This window comes from Triticum dicoccoides, chromosome 3B, assembly GCF_002162155.2.
Source record: "Triticum dicoccoides isolate Atlit2015 ecotype Zavitan chromosome 3B, WEW_v2.0, whole genome shotgun sequence".
Classification (NCBI taxonomy): Eukaryota; Viridiplantae; Streptophyta; class Magnoliopsida; order Poales; family Poaceae; genus Triticum; species Triticum dicoccoides.
In genome coordinates, this window is record NC_041385.1 from 490,862,397 (window position 1) to 490,875,208 (window position 12,812).

General features: G+C 46.1%; 1 pseudogene; it reads right to left on the reverse strand.

Annotated features, from left to right (window-relative positions):
* LOC119281436 lies at positions 1–3,644 on the reverse strand (annotated as a pseudogene).
* Positions 3,645–12,812: the final 9,168 nt, after the last annotated feature.

The window sequence follows — 12,812 nt, forward strand, 5'->3', positions numbered from 1 at the left end:
TTAAAAGCAATATCTGAACAATCATCCTGAGAATTATCTTGATAGCCAAATATATGATATCTGCTTCCTATATTGCGAGGAATATATTAAGTCGGACCTGAAAGGTCTACATAGTACCTCAGGTTTTCAGGTTCTATTGAAAACACATCAGATATTTAGCAACCATCCTATTCATGTTAGTAATCCGTTATTGCTGTCTACGACCAACCTCCATGGAACCTAGCCCTTGTCTCTAGTCCATCAGGACCTTCAAACGAACCGTTCCGCACCGAGTTTTGGCGACCCATCACTGTGGGTTGCACTTGTGTGTCCCCCTTCCGGGTTATCAATGTGCCGGATGTACGCGTGAGGCCATAGACCTGTCGTTGAAGAATGTAAAATCATCAATAATCTTGATAAAGATAAAAGAAGATAATGATCCTAGCTTTCGAACAGAGCAAATTACAGTAGAGTATGAGATAGCCCTGCTACATCAAACTCCGGTCTTGAATTACCTAGTAGTTTATAATATATCCCCCCACAATAAAAAATACATCAATATAAGCATTTCTCGCCATGTGCATAGCACATGATTAATAAAAAAAATGGTGTGAAGGGCACCCGTTGTCAATTGTGGTGACAAAACATAATGGTGACAAAACATAAAGATTAGTTTGGGCACTTCAAGGGATATCGTTCAAGAGTTTGTTATCAAATTATGTGATGAACTGGAAATTGGACACAAAACCTCCACGTTATCTGTTTTCATACATGCTACTGTATCATCAGTGGTGCATAACAACCCAAGTATATTACAGAACACACAATGAAAACCTTTGCTCTGATGATTTTGTACAAATGAGTATGTGGTTATAATGCCTGAAGGCTAGACCTTGATGCCAATTTTCACTATTGCAAAGCACTTTCCAATTAACACCAGTGGTTTCTAAGAACTATTCCCTAACTCAGTGGAGTCTTGCGAGTTACCCTAAAAGAAGTATGAAGCATACCATTTTCATCAGACGGCAGTGGAAAAAATTGCAGGTAGCACAAAGAAGCAACCACCAGTCCTGCAGAATTTTAGTCATTAGATTATCAAGAATTACATGTACAACACTTTTAAATTCTATCTTTATTTGTTTTGCAACGTAATCTTTAATAGATAACCATGTCAAACCTACCCAGAACTCCACCAGTGCACACATCTTGCCAATGATGCCGGTAGTCGTCTACTCGAGAAACAGCCACTAAGGCTGCACCAAGCAGAGGGAGAAAAATAATGCAGAGTTTTGCAACATGGCCTCGTCGATCAAAAACTTTGATTTTACCAGCTAGATACCATGACAGGAACCCGAGGCCAGCAAAAGACACTGAGAAACAGAAAATCTGTGAGTCGTTCACCTCAAGAACAGGTAGCATGTAAAAGCTCTTGCAGTTTAGAGTATCAGCAATCATAGTTTTTGCATTGCTGAGGTAAAAGGGAACTGACGAACATGCTTTCACTTACAAGAAGTATGACCACTTGGGAAACTCTTGTGACCTTCTTTGATATCACTCGCTTTACCATGACACAGGACGCCCGTAGTAAAATTGTCATAGGCCTGAACATCAAGCAAAGCCATAAGTTGCATAGAAAGGACAGATGAAATCGTGCGAAGGATCAACCAAAGGTGAGCACATTACAGGTACTCCGTCAGGAAAACAGCGCCAAAAGAAATCTGGACGTGGCCGACCAACACCATCCTTAATCGCATCAGTTAAAACTGCAGTTATAGCCACTGAAAAGAGGAGACCTGGTAGGACAAGCTAGATTTCATATTAATTGCATAAGAATAAGATATCACAAACTTGCACGGAAGAATATGAATGAACCTAGTATGGCATGATGCAAATCATAGACATTCCTCCTCTTGATGTATATACTGGTCATGATAATCATAGGTCCAATGATTCCATATATCTGCATAATCACGATAATTCAAGACAATGTAGGAGGTTCATGAAAATAAACAGGGTAGAAGTAAGAGTTAAAAATATATACCGGCACCGTCCAAAATGGCACCGTGTTGTCTTTCATGGGATATCGGAGATCCGTGAGCATGTCCGATCCAACAAATCGATGGAATGGTTCTATTTTATTTAGTACTCCATCCACCACAACTAGAATAACCAGCACAATCCAGTCATACATATGTAGCCTTGCAATTTTAGCTCCATGCGATGTTACATAGGGTGGTGGAACTGCCACACGAATAGGTGCTGATGGAGATGACATCGCTTCCTGAGTTTTGATCTGTCAATCCATCCACCGAATAGATTTAAGAAACTAGTAAATAAATTATAGCAAGCATGCCTATTTTTCAAAGAAACAATAAACTTTCAATCACCACATTCAAGAACCTTGAGCATCGAAGAGATGGTTAAGGCAATACTTGCACCTGTTTCTATGTTGTAGACTAGCAACCCAGGAACAAGGGTTCTTTAGCATTGCTAAGTTATGAAATTTGACTATTTGGGAAAATGTACAGTTTGAGTAAGAATCTTGTTAGGGGATGAAAATCTAAACTGATTCATTTTTGTTACTCTTACTCACAGAACATGCGCCCTGTGTGCTGTAGATGTTCAAGAGAGATATAGTGTCCTAGAACAGTCACGTGATTGTAAGTGATAGCATGGGCTGCAGCAATCATAACAAAATAGAACAAACATAACAAAACAGGACGAGGCAAAACTAGAACAATCTGTCATTATCAGCACACAACAGAAGGTACGAACGGAAATAGAGGTCCTCGATTAAACTATATAGCACTAATAAGTAAACAAACTAACTAAATATGGTGATGCCATAATTAACAATTCACCAGACATCACATTTCTTTTGCTTAAACAGTGTAAGTGATAACATGGGCTGCAGTAAAGATATGCGTGAGACTGCGCCACGGCAGACAAGGGGAATGCCGTGCAGTTATGTTGCAAAACTGTCGCAGGTTCAGTATCAAGTGGAAGTTGCACGAACAAAGGAGGAACAGCAACTCCTTCGCGTTATTGGCAATCCTGCATAGTGCAATCAGGGCATGGTGGCTTCCATTGGTGGCACAAACACAGTGCGCACAAGGCGCTCGACTATTTGCCGACCCCAGCCACCGAGGCCTTGGCCTTCATGGTGCGAAATTAGTCACCTCAAGTTCATGATAGGAACGCGTATGCACATCAGATCCCGGGATAAGATCAAACCTGTAGCAAAGCTAGCCCCTCAGAAAAGAAGCACCGATTTGCCTGATCGCCTCCTCCCCTATCCTCGGCACGGCTGTGAGAAAATAAGAAGACGAATCAGCCACCATCCACAGGTAGTCATGCCATTGCGCAAAATGTGGAGTGTATAAGTATAACCAACCTGCGACCCCACGATCTTTCCAGGTCCGTTTCCCCCTTCTTGTAGCGGTTGACATCAGGCGATGCGGCGGAGGGAAAAAGAAGAACCCGTCCGCGCAAGCGCACGGGCGAAAGGGTCTCCGGGAATTCGTCGTTGGCTGGCCATCCCGATGTTTTCCATTGACGAATTTCTTGACCAACGACAAACGTGGGCGCGCAGGGAAGGAGGAGGACGAGGAGCCCGCCAGGGGGCAGGCGCTGATGAAAGACTCGCGAAATTTGGGGGGTGCCGGCGGGCGGCAGTTGGAACTTGACCGGTATAGGCGGAGAGCTAGGTTCCGCGTCCGTTAACAGATCCGCATCCTACTCCCTCCATTCAGAAAAGAAGGATAAAAAACGCGAGCAAGACGTTATTTTAAGAAAAAACAAAAATCTAACTTTTTAGTTTTATAAAAAATCTAAAAAATACACGTGTGTACATAAGGAAGGATGTATCGTATTCATGCTGAAATACTATGAATTTGCGAACTGCACAAAAGAACAAGTTCGTTGATTTTGAGACTGAATAGTTAATGAGCTGAAAGCTACAAATTTGTTTGATTCTTCTGTAGCCTGCAATCGAACATATTCACCGTCAAAATTTACACATGTACTCCCTCCGTCCTAAAATAAGTGTCTCAACTTTGTACTAGATCTAGTATAAATTTGTACTAAGCTCAAGACACTTATTTTGGGACAGAGGAAGTACGTGACATTCATCTGCATATATGGACTTTTTTCTTCATAGTATTTTAAAAGAGTAAAGTACACCACAAATTCTAAATCTATTTGAGGGGCGTCAAGTTAGTCCTAAATTATCATGCTTTTACCCAAGATTGTGGATGTTGTTCAGATTGAGCAATTTAGACACATCTACCTGTTGAATGTTAGTTTTAAAATCTTCACAAAGATGGGCACTAATAGATTGTCTACTATTGCTCATACCGGTTTTGCGCCTAACACAGACTGTCTTTATGCCTGGTCGCAATATTCTTGAGGGAGTGGTTGTCCTTCATGGGACGATCCATGAGCTCCACACTAAGAAACTTGATGGAGTTTCGTTTAAGGTGGACTCTGAAAATGCATATGACAAAGTCAAGTGGCATTTTCTTTAACAATCCCTTCACATGAAAGATTTTGCGGCTGGGTAAAGGAAACAAGTGGCTTCCTACGTTCAAGCCAGGAGTGTTGGGGTTAAGGTGAACGATGAAATCAATCATTATTTCCAAAGCTGGAAGGGACCGAGGCAAGGTGATCCCATGTCACCAATCTTATTCCATATTGTAGCGGATATGTTGGCTATTCTCATAGCAAGAGCTAAGGAGGATGGTCAGGTTGGGGGGGCTGAAAGAGCATGGTGCCCCATGTTTGGTTTTGTTAATTGATGAAAATCTCTATGAACTAATGTTGTCTTGAGTTATATTTGAAGGGTTTGTTCATAGGCTTTTCGCGAAGTCCATTTGTTAGTTTCAAGGAGTTTATGTGTTGACCGGTGCTATTCAGGGAATTATCCAAGAGTGGTCATATAGAAGACATGATTCAAGGTTCATCAAGACTAAGTCAAAGAGTGAATCAAGTTGATCAACACACAAAGCGTAGAAGCTGTACCGAGTGGTATCAAGTGATCCCATGGTATGGTAAGTATTGTCCATTATGCTTTGTGTGCTAACCCATGTCTACGTGAGAATTCTATATGTGATTAGATTGCGGTGCGCAAGTTCAAGTGGAGCATCACGAAGAGATCATGCTTGAAGCTTGCCATCCATTGTGATAACAATGGACTTGTGAAGATGTGCAAAGAGTGACTCACCCATAGTGGAGTATGAGGGAGCAATCAACTAGTCTTCACCGAGCCAACGCAATCAAGAAAAGTGGTTCAACTTGAGGAAGTCAAGATCGTCATAATCTAGCTCAAGTGGACTATGTGCAAGGCAAATGTTTGCCCTTGATAGATTTTCTATTTTACCTATCTCATGGTGGTAGTGGACTATGTGCAAGGCAAAGGTTTTCCCTTAATAGATTTTCTATTTTACCTGTCTCATGGTGGTAGTTGGGAGACCGGGTTATATGATCGATTGTCGTACTATCAAGGGGGCTCTCAGGTTTATGGTTTGAGCTCTTCTTCGGGACCCCTGGCTTCAGCTTCTTCGAAGGGGTGCCCTTGGACCTCGTGGTGACCCCGGCGAAGCACGGTGACTCCCTGACCGGGTGCTCGCCGGCATCATCGTCGTCATGAAGGATGCGGAGGAGATCGGTCTGGCGCGGAGGAGAGGTCTCCCCCGCCCCCTCCAGGGTCGCCTCCGAGTCCGACCTCTCCTCCTGGTCGGACTCGCCGGAGGACACTGGCACCAGGGAGCCCAGAGGACGGGAAGGCCCCAGAGGTACAAGCCCGCGCTCGTCGAAGACAGGCATGGCGTCGGCGATCTTCTCCCCGTCCTGGCGGCGGTACAGCGGAAGATGGGAGTCTGGGGGGGAGCCCTGATCCTTCCCGAGCAGGGTGCGCACAATCTGGTCCAGCTCCTCCCTGGACAAGTCATCCGGGTGCAGCCAGAGGTCATCTCCTGCGCCCTTGAACTTCCACAGGGGGCGCGAGTGCGCCTGGAGCGGAGCCAGGCGCTGCGTTAGGAATTCCTTGACGATCATGGCCCTCGTCAGTCTCTCCGCTTTCAGGTCATCAGCCTTCAGGTCTGCCGCCATCTTCTCCAGCAATGGCTCCACCATGGGATCGGTGAGCTTCTCGTGAGTCCATCCTTCCAGGGGCATCAGCTGCAAGGTCGGCAGTGCCAGTCGGGGGTGGGAGCGCTTGACGTCCATGAAGATCCACCTGTTCCTGGAGACCTCCACCTTCTTCTCGGCCCGCGAGATTGCGTTGCTGCCGTTGGCCACGACGAAGTTGGCGCACCCAGAGCACTGGGTGCCATTAACCCGGAGGTAGAAGAAGTGGCGGAGCAGCACCACGGAGGGCATCACCCCCAGAAATGCCTCGTAGTAGAAAGAAAATATTGACAGGAGGAGGGCGGAGTTGGGGTGAAGATGAGGGCATGGAGCTTGTAGTGGGGAAGAACGGCGTCGTAGAAGAAGCCAGAGAAGGGGGAGCCAGCCCTGTGAAGACGTTGTGCTAGAAGAAGGGGTAGAAGGTACCACCCAAGGTTTCTGTCTTGGCAGAGCCGGCCCGGAGTGCCGTCTCTCCCCCCTCATTGCTGTTGTCAGCCGTCAGCCGGAGCATGGTGGCGAGGTGCTTCTCCTCGGCGAGGGTGGACACGCTCAAGGCTGGCTCGAACCAGGAGGCTTGACGCCCGGCCGCGGCGGAGGATCCCGCCTTATTGGTGGCCATCGGTTGCTGATTTGGGATGAGATTGGCGGATCTGGAGGTTTTCTGAGCAGAAGGAAAATGCAATCTGAAGCAAGACGAAGGAAGGGCAATGAAGGCTTCACTGCAGGCGCCAGCCTTTTTGTCAGCCAGGAGCGGTTGTCGATGTTGGGGAACGTTGCAGAAAATTAAAAATTTTCCTACGGTTTCACCAAGATCCATCTATGAGTTCATCCAAGAAACGAGTCATGGGAGATGCATCTACATACGACTTTGTAGATCGCGAGCGGAAGCGTTCAAAAGAACAGGGTTGAAGTAGTCGTTCTCGTTGTGATCCTATCACCGGAGATCCTAGCGCCGAACGGACGACACCTCCGCGTTCAACACACGTACGGAGCGGATGACGTCTCCTCCTTCTTGATCCAGCAAGGGGGAAGGAGAGGTTGATGATGAATGCTCCAGCAGCAGCACAACGGCGTGGTGGTGGTGGAACAGCAGCACTCCGGCAGGGCTTCGCCAAGCACGTGACGGAGGAGGAAGAGGTGTAGCGGGGGGAGGGAGGCGCCAGAACTTCAGGGTGCGGCTGCCCCCTCCCCCTCCCTTTATATAGACTCCCAAGGGGGGGCGCCGGCCCTGGGAGATCCAATCTCCCAAGGGGGGCGGCGGCCAAGGGGGTGGAGTACCCCCCAAGCCAAGTGGGGCGCCCCCCCACCCTAGGGTTTCAACCCTAGGCGCAGGGGATGGGCCAAGGGGGGCGCACCAGCCCACTATGGGCTGGTTCCCCTCCCCACTTCGGCCCTTGGGGCCCTCCGGGATGGGTGTCCCCACCCGGTGGACCCCTGGGACCCTTCCGGTGGTCCCGGTACAATACCGGGTGACCCTGAAACTTTCCTGATGGCCCAAACATCACTTCCTATATATAATTCTTTACCTCCGGACCATTTCGGAACACCTCGTGACGTCCAAGATCTCATCCGGGACTCCGAACAACATTCGGTATGCTGCATACTCATATTCATACAACCCTAGCGTCACGGAACCTTAAGTGTGTAGACCCGGGATACACGTAGACATGACCGAGATGGCTCTCGGGTAATAACCAACAGCGGGATCTGGATACCCATGTTGTCTCCCACATGTTCCACGATGATCTCATCGGATGAACCACGATGTCGAGGATTCGAACAACCCCGTATACAATTCCCTTTGTCAATCGGTATGTTACATGCCCGAGACTCGATCGTCGGTATCCCAATACCTCGTTCAGTCTCGTTACCGGCAAGTCACTTTACTCGTACCGTAATGCATGATCCCGTGACCAAACACTTGGTCACTTTGAGCTCATTATGATGATGCATTACCGAGTGGGCCCAGACATACATCTCCTTCATATGGAGTGACAAATCCCAGTCTCGATCCGTGTCAACCCAACAGACACTTTCGGAGATACCTGTAGTGCACCTTTATAGTCACCCAGTTACGTTGTGACGTTTGGTACACCCAAAGCACTCTTACGGTATCCGGGAGTTACACGATCTCATGGTCTAAGGAAGAGATACTTGACATTGAAAAAAGCTCTAGCAGAATGAACTACACGATCTTGTGCTATGCTTAGGATTGGGTCTTGTCCATCACATCATTCTCCTAATGATGTGATCCCGTTGTCAATGACATCCAATGTCCTTAGTCAGGAAACCATGACTATCTGTTGACCAACGAGCTAGTCAACTAGAGGCTCACTAGGGACATGTTATGGTCTATGTATTCACACGTGTATTACGATTTCCGGATAATACAGTTATAGCATGAATAAAAGACAATTATCATGAACAAGGAAATATAATAATAACCCTTTTATTATTGCCTCTAGGGCATATTTCCAACAGTCTCCACTTGCACTAGAGTCAATAATCTAGTTACATTGTGATGAATCGAACACCCATAGAGTTCTGGTGTTGATCATGTTTTGCTCGCGAGAGAGGTTTAGTCAACGGTTCTGCGACATTCAGATCCGTATGTACTTTGCAAATATCTATGTCTCCATCTTGAACATTTTCACGGATGGAGTTGAAACGACGCTTGATGTGCCTGGTCTTCTTGTGAAACCTGGGCTCCTTGGCAAGGGCAATAGCTCCAGTGTTGTCACAGAAGAGTTTGATCGGCCCCGACGCATTGGGTATGACTCCTAGGTCGGTGATGAACTCCTTCACCCAAATTGCTTCATGCGCTGCCTCCGAGGCTGCCATGTACTCCGCTTCACATGTAGATCCCGCCACGACGCTCTGCTTGCAGCTGCACCAGCTTACTGCTCCACCATTCAACATATACACGTATCCAGTTTGTGACTTAGAGTCATCCAGATCTGTGTCGAAGCTGGCGTCGACGTAACCCTTTACGGTGAGCTCTTCGTCACTTCCATAAACGAGAAACATGTCCTTTGTCCTTTTCAGGTACTTCAGGATATTCCTTACCGCTGTCCAGTGTTCCTTGCCGGGATTACTTTGGTACCTTCCTACCAAACTTACGGCAAGGTTTACATCAGGTCTGGTACACAGCATGGCATACATAATAGATCCTATGGCTGAAGCATAGGGGATGACACTCATCTCTTCTTTATCTTTTGCCGTGGTCGGGCATTGAGCCGAGCTCAATCTCACACCTTGCAATACAGGCAAGAACCCCTTCTTGGACTGATCCATTTTGAACTTCTTCAAAATCTTATCAAGGTATGTGCTTTGTGAAAGACCTATGAGGCATCTCGATCTATCTCTATAGATCTTGATGCCTAATATATAAGCAGCTTCTCCAAGGTCCTTCATTGAAAAACACTTATTCAAGTAGGCCTTAATGATGTCCAAAAGTTCTATATCATTTCCCATCAAGAGTATGTCATCTACATATAATATGAGAAATGCTACAGAGCTCCCACTCACTTTCTTGTAAACGCAGGCTTCTCCATAAGTCTGCATAAACCCAAACACTTTGATCATCTCATCAAAGCGAATGTTCCAATTCCGAGATGCTTGCACCAGCCCATAAATGGATCCCTGGAGCTTGCATACTTTGTTAGCGTTCTTAGGATCGACAAAAGCTTCCTGCTGCATCATATACAGTTCTTCCTTAAGATGTCTGTTAAGGAATGCCGTTTTGACGTCCATCTGCCATATCTCATAATCATAGTATGCGGCAATTGCTAACATGATTCGGACGGACTTCAGCTTCGCTACGGGAGAGAATGTCTCATCGCAGTCAATCCCTTGAACTTGTCGATAACCCTTAGCAACAAGCCGAGCTTTATAGACGGTAATATTACCATCCGCGTCCGTCTTCTTCTTAAAGATCCATTTGTTTTCTATCGCTCGCCGTTCATCGGGCAAGTCTGTCAAAGTCCATACTTTGTTTCTATACATGGATTCTATCTCGGATTTAATGGCTTCAAGCCATTTGTTGGAATCTGGGCCCGCCATCGCTTCTTCATAGTTCGAAGGTTCACCGTTGTCTAACAACATGATTTCCAGGACAGGGTTGCCGTACCACTCTGGTGCGGAACGTGTCCTTGTGGACCTACGAAGTTCAGTAGCAACTTGATACGAAGTACCTTGATCATCATCATTATTTTCCTCTTCAGTTGGTGTAGGCATCACAGGAGCATTTTCCTGAGCTGTACTACTATCCCGTTCAAGAGGTAGTACTTCATCGAGTTCTACTTTCCTCCCACTTACCTCTTTCGAGAGAAACTCTTTTTCCAGAAAGGATCCGTTCTTGGCAACAAAGATCTTGCCCTTGGATCTTAAGTAGAAGGTATACCCAATGGTTTCCTTAGGGTATCCTATGAAGACACATTTTTCCGACTTGGGTTCGAGCTTTTCAGGTTGAAGTTTCTTGACGTAAGCATCGCATCCCCAAACTTTTAGAAACGACAGCTTAGGTTTCTTCCCAAACCATAATTCATACGGTGTCGTCTCAACGGATTTAGACGGTGCCCTATTTAAAGTGAATGTAGCTGTCTCTAGAGCGTATCCCCAAAATGATAGCGGTAAATCGGTAAGAGACATCATAGACCGCACCATATCCAATAGAGTGCGATTACGACGTTCGGACACACCGTTACGCTGAGGTGTTCCAGGCGGCGTGAGTTGTGAAACGATTCCACATTTCCTTAAGTGTGTACCAAACTCGTGACTTAAATATTCTCCTCCACGATCTGATCGTAGGAACTTTATCTTTCGGTCACGTTGATTCTCTACCTCATTCTAAAATTCCTTGAACTTTTCAAAGGTCTCAGACTTGTGTTTCATTAAGTAGACATACCCATATCTACTCAAGTCATCAGTGAGAGTGAGAACATAACGATATCCTCCGCGAGCCTCAACGCTCATTGGACCGCACACATCGGTATGTCTGATTTCCAGTAAGTTGGTTGCTCGCTCCATTGTTCCAGAGAACGGAGTCTTGGTCATCTTGCCCATGAGGCATGGTTCACATGTGTCAAATGATTCATAATCGAGAGACTCCAAAAGTCCATCAGCATGGAGCTTCTTCATGCACTTGACACCAATGTGACCAAGGCGGCAGTGCCATAAGTATGTGGGACTATCGTTATCAACTTTACATCTTTTGGTATTCACGCTATGAATATGTGTAACATTACACTCGAGATTCATTAAGAATAAACCATTGACCATCGGGGCATGACCATAAAACATATCTCTCATATAAATAGAACAACCATTATTCTCGGATTTAAATGAGTAGCCATCTCGTATCAAACGAGATCCAGATACAATGTTCATGCTCAAACTTGGCACCAAATAACAATTATTAAGGTTTAAAACTAATCCCGTAGGTAAATGTAGAGGAAGCGTGCCAACGGCGATCACATCGACCTTGGAACCATTCCCGACGCGCATCGTCACCTCGTCCTTCGCCAGTCTCCGCTTATTCCGCAGCTCCTGCTGTGAGTTACAAATATGAGCAACGGCACCGGTATCAAATACCCAGGAGTTACTACGAGTACTGGTAAGGTACACATGAATTACATGTATATCAAATATACCTTTAGTGTTGCCGGCCTTCTTATCCGCTAAGTATTTGGGGCAGTTCCGCTTCCAGTGACCCTTCCCCTTGCAATAAAAGCACTCAGTCTCAGGCTTGGGTCCATTCTTTGACTTCTTCCCGGTAACTGGCTTACCGGGCGCGGCAACCTCCTTGCCGTCCTTCTTGAAGTTCTTCTTGCCCTTGCCCTTCTTGAACTTACTGGTCTTATTGACCATCAACACTTGATGTTCTTTCTTGATCTCGACCTCTGCTGACTTCAGCATTGAAAATACTTCAGGAATGGTCTTCACCATCCCCTGCATATTGTAGTTCATCACAAAGCTCTTGTAGCTTGGTGGGAGCGACTGAAGGATTCTGTCAATGACCGCCTCATCCGGGAGGTTAATGTCCAGCTGGGACAGGCGGTTGTGCAACCCAGACATTTTGAGTATGTGCTCACTGACAGAACTATTTTCCTCCATCTTACAACTATAGAACTTTTCGGAGACATCATATCTCTTGACCCGGGCATGAGCTTGGAAAACTAGTTTCAGCTCCTCGAACATCTCATATGCTCCGTGTTGCTCAAAACGCTTTTGGAGCCCCGGTTCTAAGCTGTAAAGCATGCCGCACTGAACGAGGGAGTAATCATCAGCACGAGACTGCCAAGCATTCATAATGTCTTGGTTCTGTGGGACGGGTGCATCACCTAGCGGTCCTTCTAGGATATATTGTTTTCTGGCAGCTATGAGGATGATCCTCAGGTTCCGGACCCAGTCCGTATAGTTGCTGCCATCATCTTTCAGCTTGGTTTTCTCTAGGAACGCGTTGAAGTTCATGTTGACATGAGCGTTGGCCATTTGATCTACAAGACATATTTGCAAAGGTTTTAGACTAAGTTCATGATAATTAAGTTCATCTAATCAAATTATTTTAATGAACTCCCACTCAGATTAGACATCCCTCTAGTCATCTAAGTGTTACACGATCCGAGTTGACTAGGCCGTGTCCGATCATCACGTGAGACGGACTAGTCATCGTCGGTGAACATCTTCATGTTGATCGTATCTTCCAT